This window comes from Lolium perenne, chromosome 2, assembly GCF_019359855.2.
Source record: "Lolium perenne isolate Kyuss_39 chromosome 2, Kyuss_2.0, whole genome shotgun sequence".
NCBI classification, from domain to species: domain Eukaryota; kingdom Viridiplantae; phylum Streptophyta; class Magnoliopsida; order Poales; family Poaceae; genus Lolium; species Lolium perenne.
The window spans coordinates 223,450,726-223,457,920 of record NC_067245.2 but is presented as its reverse complement, the minus strand read 5'-3'; the positions used below and the strand labels follow the sequence as shown (position 1 = coordinate 223,457,920).

Below are 7,195 nucleotides of genomic sequence, written 5' to 3'. Positions count from 1 at the left end.
ATGGTGTTAAAACATATCTGATAAAAAGAAAAGGAAACTGCTTAGCTAGAACAAGCATGGTGCCAACTGGCAACGTAGAGTAAGAGGATGTCTTATAACGTGAAGATTAAAATGTTCAAATCCAGTCGCTGCATGAAAATCAACGAAATAGCGCTGCAAGCAAATAAACCAAGCAACTCGATCGTAAAAAAGCCACGAGGATGCCATCCCCTCCATGCATGCAAATCGGCGCCGTGAGCAAGCAGAAAGAGAATAATAGACTGACTAGGGTATGTTTAATTATATACTTACTTTGGTTGACTATCCATCGATGTACCGCTTTGTCTAGAGTAATGTGGATCGAAAATAAGAACCACGACTGCGTGTGCGTACAAACCTAATAAACTTTTCTCTCAAAAAAAACCTAATAGACTTCAGTTTTCTCAACACCAATAGCTTGGAAAGAAAAAACAAAGTGTGATACAATTACAAAAAAAAAGAATTGGAGCCTGCAATTTAAGGTTACTTGAAAGTGAACACTCCAAATAAACCTTATACCTTCTTTTACGAATGATAAATAGTATACCCTTAAAAGAGGGTGTACAGTCATTACATTTTATAGGGTTTATAAATATATTCCAATTTATTAAATGATTAAAGTGATGTTACATTGTACATAGTTGCCACCCAAAGTTACAAATCAATTAGGAGAACCAGACTGCTTAAAAATTACAGAAAAATGATTATGATACAACAAATGAAAATTCTTACCATATGTTTCCCCACTGACCAACAAGATTTGTTTATTCATTTTGATAATAACTTTACGTTCTTCCATTAAAAAAATATTTAAATCTTAAAATGGTTATACAAGAACGTGACCAAATTACCATGAGTTGTTGTGTGTTTAACAGATTTTTTATCCATTTAAATCACTTCCTCATACATGTTCATAACAAATCATAATTATAATAATAAAGCACATATGATAAACCAAAGATATAGAGAATTGTTGTAGATATCTCAAGATAGACCAATAAATTCGACGACTAACCACCACCATTACTTTTCGATAACCTATTGTTATCTTCAAACTTGTTATAACCATACACGAACCCTATATTTTATTAATTTTCAATAACATTAATCTTAGTAATTATCTGTAAACGTCATTACATGACACATTATTATGCACGCACTAACATATAGGTTTTGTTAAGTGTAAATCGGTCATAAATTTATGAGTATACTCTGAGATTTCAGGTGGAGTAACATAACATAAAAACTTTGTCTTATCTTACATTATAAATTTATTTCTATGTAATCGTCAAATATCACCACATATAAAAGTCACATATAGTCATTGATACGTTCTTTTTCCAGCACAATTCAATATTAATATTAATGTCCACTCACAAGTGATATTTGTTTAGCATAATATTTATGGTGACTATAGAACCATGTAATTCTACAGTATAAGTTTTGGTAGAATAGAAAATATAGGCATACTTGGGGCTTATTTGCGAGGGCCACCATGCTAGTTGTGATATAAAATAGATATCTGTATCACTAATCGGCCGGTGACCATCGGGCAACCCACAACACAACCTTATATCCATATCCTACCCATAACTAATCGGGTTACCCATGGGTAACTCTCGTGGGCAATGTTGTCGACCCATACCCTACCCATTCGGATCGGGTGCCCATGGGCGCCTGGACTCATGGGCAGGATTGTTGGCCTGAGTTGCCGGCGGATTGATGGAGCCGATAGTGGCCGTGTAGCTATCGTTGTGCCGACGGCTAAAATATGCCGACGATGGCCTATGTCGACGGTGGTGCCGACGACTTTTTTTTGCGGCGACGGGTTCTCTCAAGCCTTAGACTTTTAAGCCATGTGCCAACCGCTCCAATAAACGGCCACCGTTGTAGCTTCTGGCCGTCGGCGTCTGCGCGTTTCCCTGTAGTCCGGGCATGAGGGTAGGGGTGGACTAACGAGCTGCTCGGATCGTTAAGCCTCGGCTCGTTAAGCTCGTGATCGTTAAGGCTCGAATCGTTAAGCTTGTTAAGAATAACGAGCTAAAATCATTGTTCGGCTCGACTCGTTATATTCTTTCGAGCGCTCGCGAGCAGCTCGTTAAGGATCGTTAAGGAGGCAATGCAAAGCAAACATGTGTGCATTTCCTGGTGAGGAAGAGCGGAAGCATATGTTTTTAGATCCTACTGTAGGAGTTTTAAGCATGCTTAAAGAGCACTATTTTGCTTGGCCCATTCGTGCCAAATATTTGAGATAACTAAAGTGACTCATTGTCAAAACTGGTGAAGCCTAACTTGTTACCGATCTTAACGAGTAGCTCACGAACATAGTCGGCTCGATTGTTTAGCTCATTAACCTTAACGAGCAAAAACTTCTGCTCAACTTGGCTCGTTAACAAAACGAGCCGAGCTCAAACGAGTCTATCAAACGAGCACTCATTTAACTCGTCGAGCTTCGAGCTTTTTGTCCAGCCCTACATGAGGGGATTCCAAATGACACAAGAAGTATGAAATAGCGAAGAGAGGGAAGGTGGAACGAACCCATTACTCCGCAAGCCAGCTCCATTGCATGGTAAGAATCGACGCAGAGTCATTCTATGACGACAAGCAGGTGACGGTGCATGCATTTGCGTTTACTCATCATGCTCATCAAGAGGAACACAAAACCCATAATCAATCGTACCTGTTATTAACTTAAAAAATGACGTAGGCAGCAAAGCCGTACGCAGAGACTTGGGCGCAGATCCCAGCTAGCAGGCCAAACCACCCATCATGGCCAACACACAACCAATAACCTTGAAATTAGGTATAGGATCAACGAATGTGGCATGCAGTATACCCATCAGATTCATATGAATTGTTTCCAGGACTCGAGGGAAAGTCCTCCAGACCGCCCCACGCTGTGTCAAATGCCAACCCTGCATTCGCCGATCTGCCGACAGGCTGCCAAGCGCAAAGACTTGCCCCAGCATGGGTGGGACGTGTGCAGTCAAACGATACAAGTCGTGAAGAAAATACACCCAGCCAGGAGGGAGAAAGGGCATCATCAGTTCGAAACAGCCAAAACTACTACAGCCGGAAGTCAGCTAGCTCATGTCTTGACTCTCGAGTACAAGGCTGCAAAGAGTCCTGGTCATCAAATATGAACATGTGACAGTTGACAAAAGAACGGGTTGACAAAGGGAATGTCAACACAAAATACTTTGCCTATAATCATAGTCAAGTAGACCTGAGAAATCTGACTTGGAGGCGAACAATCAGCAAGGCATTATTGTACTTACAGAGGTTAGAGGATGAGATCATTATTTTTTGAGCCCTTTTACGGTGGTTGGCAAGTACTTCCTAGTACTACCCAGTACTACCGATTGAAATTATTTCAGCCGTTGATCTCACGCAATGAATTATTAATTCTTAATTTACATAACCAGGGGTATTACTGTAACTTCTCAACCCGCACAACCTGTCCGCTCGAGAGCACGATCCGGAGGCGGGCGTTGCACGATGGTCGATGGGAATCTCGGGGATGCAGGATGCAGCGATCGCGCCGAGCCTCGCCGGTGCTCTCCGGGGATTGGCCTCGCCGCTGCTTTTTGGGGACTTCCCTGCACCTCTGCCCCCGTGCCCCGCTGCCGCCCGCCTGCCCTAGCCGCTGGAGAGCACAATCCGGTCGGCGGCTTCTGCCCCCTGCGGCCCTGCCCCGCCGCCTCCTTCCTATGAATCGCCGCTGACGCCTCCTTCCGGCGAGGGGCAGATCTGCCGGTCCCAGGTGAGCAGCTCGAACTGTTTTTTTTTGCTGGGTTGCAATTGGGAAACTCGTATAGACAAGTTGGTTGTGTATTGCACAGTTCTAGCAAAATACTTGGATATGCCTTACACTTTTTTCTCTTTTGTCCAAGCCAAATCATGTAGTAGTAACGGTACTATGATCTTATAAAATTTCAGCCAACTAAATGTGCAGTTCTACAAATATTACTTGTTAGTCCCAGTTCATAGTCAAATCACAGTACTGCATCCTAATGCACTACTACTATAAACCGCAACATCATCACTTCAAATTTTTTATCAACCTATGGTTGAATATTAATTTTTTACATCTTTGTCATCACTGGGAGCTCTTCATATTCAAGCATTTATTTTCGAACATGTTCCATCTCTTTCTGCACTAGTGTTGCATATCCTTGCATCATACAGTTAGCTAGTGGAGTATGAATTTTTCTGGGTGTATTTTATTATTGTATTGAGTTCCACTTTTCAAAGACTTAGCTGAATTATACAACTTTCCTATACTTGTGGAGTTTTGGTTGTACAGTTGTCGCGAGAGAAAGAGATTGCTCTATATCGTGAAGTCCTGTAATCAGATAATGCTGATGGCGAAGACGGTGGTGAGAGGGATGATGCCTTATCTGCACATGCGCCTGGTGAGTACAAGGATTATAACAGTCCTGTCATGCTACCTTGTTACTGCTTACCGCCAGTCCACCAGTAAAAGGGTTCATAGTGTGTAACTGTACTAATCCTGGTGTTTGTGTATTTGCATGATTGTCTTACTTCTCTGGCCCAATTGTTTTGTGTATTTTCCAATTGTTTTGTGTATTTTCTGATTATTATACTTGAGGCTAACTTGTACTGACGGTGAACTTTTTTTTTGGGTTTGTAGCTTATCTCCATTTCCATTAGTTGGATATGTTTCTTATGGCTTGAGCATAGCCGAGGTACATTTTTTCTTGGTTGAGAGATAAACCAGGCTTGAATTTTACAGCATGTATGCAATAAACTGATGTATTGTCTGCCCTACTTAATATTTCAAAGGAGCTCCAGCAAACCCAGACTCCAGTGCACTACCACTACTATTTCTTTTCCCAAACTTAACTCACTGGTACATTTTTCCTTGGTTGAGGGATGAAGTTATTTATAGTAGCATCAATGGGAGTCTGTAATGCATAAACTGCTCGCTTACTCGTGAAATGTTAAACAGGAATCCATTTGATTTCCTTGCATTTTCAACTACTTAATGTAGGGTTTCAGTTTAACAGTAACCGAGCTAGTTGAATCCTCTAGGAGAAGGGGCGGTGATCAAATCAAGGAGATGTAACTCCAGTTTCATCCCAACATAAAGGGTCCTGAGCCCTCTGTGAACTAGGGCCCTACTGTGAACTTAGAAAGTTGTTTCTATATTTGAAGTAGAGCTCTGCTAGGACTGATGGTGAAATAGGTGCACCATTTTGTGTTATGTGAATCAATTTCTCACTTCTCAGTTGTGAATTTCACCTGAAGATGACGTTTACTTAAAAATATTTTCTTTGATATATGTGACTTTTTATACTCTGATTATTGTTTTCTTTTGAACTCTTATAGGTGGCTCCATTATTGGATTGCCTTATATTGATCCACTAGCTGGGCTTGAGACCTACAACATGGGAACAACCTGTGATTACATGAATTGGAGGAGCCAGATTTTCTCAATACAAGCAACCAGGGATTAACCGTCAGAACCGAGAGCAACATGAATGACCTTGTCTCCAAGTACCTGCAGTACCTGGATGCGACTGCTGGCGAGATGGAGTTCAACGTTATGTTTGGGTCTCCTGCTTGTTTTTGTATCGTGGCATGTATGGGAGTTGAGTACTGAGTTCGTATGTAGGCTCAATTCTACTGTGATGTTTGTTCTGTGCGAAATCATCAGTTATCTGAACTTCTATCTGTGGAAGAGTATTATAGACCGTACAGAAATGCAGTTAGATTCAATACATATGGGCGAGATGGAAAAGTGTGATTCAATACCCTGAACTGTAACAATCCCCTTATTTGTTCTTTTCCACACAATCGCCTTATATTGTCGTGACAACATCTCCGATCGATCAGAGGTTAGATATCCAAACAAAGTATCCCCCCAGGCCTAAAGAGTTTGTCCACTTCAACCAAGAAAAACACCATCTCCAACATCAGATATCCAAACAAAGTATCCCCCCAGGCCTAAAATTATTTCAATCCATCAGAGCTAAGACAATGAAAAGAACCAACATGCTAGGCCACCTAGCACTCGCTATTGACTTCTCGCTCTCCATCAACCAAGACACCATGGCAATATGCAGTCAACACCCAGATGAGGGTAACACTGTCAGGCTTAGCTTTGCTTCTCTCCATATCATCCTACAATCCGAGAGCTCTACCTGCATGACGGCACATCCTTGTTCTGCACAGCCCTGATATTGCATCATGGAGGCATTTTGCAATGTCCAGCGCAGCAATAACCTCGCCATCGTCCACCACTAGAGGTGTGTAAATTATCCTGAAACAAGATCTTGTTGGTAACTGAATATTTTACGGTCTAGATTACACAAACGGAAATGAGACATGCACTTAACTGAAAGCTTAGTGATCATGATTAAACAGACGATTACCTTTACCACAGACGGCACATATTACAAGTTCGATGCGAGTTCAACTGTCTCAACCAGATAGACATGGACCACACAAAAAGCTTTGCGGACCTTTAGTTTGTACAGTATAGTAAGAATCTGCAAAGTTGTCAACACTGTAGGTTTGAGCTATAAAAAAATGAATGAGGGTTTCCTCATATATGCTCTACGGAAAGAAGCTCACGACTATTATATTACTATCGACAAAACATGTATAATGATTCACGTCTATATAAAAACAAAGGATCATTCTAATTTAAACCTAAACTGAACTGTCACACACTTCAAAATGTTAACCGAGAAGGAAATTTGTCACACATACAATTTGCAAGGGAAGAGAAACAAGAACGGTTAATATAAGTATCTCGTGCTACATGGTTCATCTGATATACTGTATCATATATGCACTGTTCACACCAATTATGAAAGGCAAAACTGAATGATCCTATATCGATTTTATGCTTATAAATCATTCTATATAAATGCAGCGTCAAAAACTCTGGTCTGGGACGTAGAAACAGAAATCATGCAGCGACAGTCAGTTACTCAGTTAACTAAACTACAGCATGCAGCAATGTGTTTGTTTTCTAAACAGAGGAACAAACTTGCATCTCGTAAAACAGGTCAATGTCTGACAGAAACAGATAAAGAATTGAAGTGTACCCTGCTTCCACGTTCCATGGACTCGTCTTCCTTGAACCGTATCGCATGCGTGAAACGTAGCTTCGTCCACTTGCGGTCTCGTCTCGGGGTGGATGGCA

General features: G+C 41.2%; 1 long non-coding RNA gene across 2 annotated transcripts; it reads left to right on the top strand.

The window, feature by feature from the left end:
- Positions 1-3,458: 3,458 nt before the first annotated feature.
- Positions 3,459-5,802, top strand: LOC127335018 (uncharacterized). Of its 2 annotated transcripts, XR_007872564.2 has the most exons (4): positions 3,459-3,781; positions 4,325-4,433; positions 4,673-4,727; positions 5,371-5,802. It is a non-coding gene; the product is annotated as an uncharacterized lncRNA (long non-coding RNA). The 2 variants fall into 2 exon arrangements; XR_011752414.1 differs by lacking the exon at positions 5,371-5,802 and having other exon boundaries at positions 4,673-4,853.
- Positions 5,803-7,195: the final 1,393 nt, after the last annotated feature.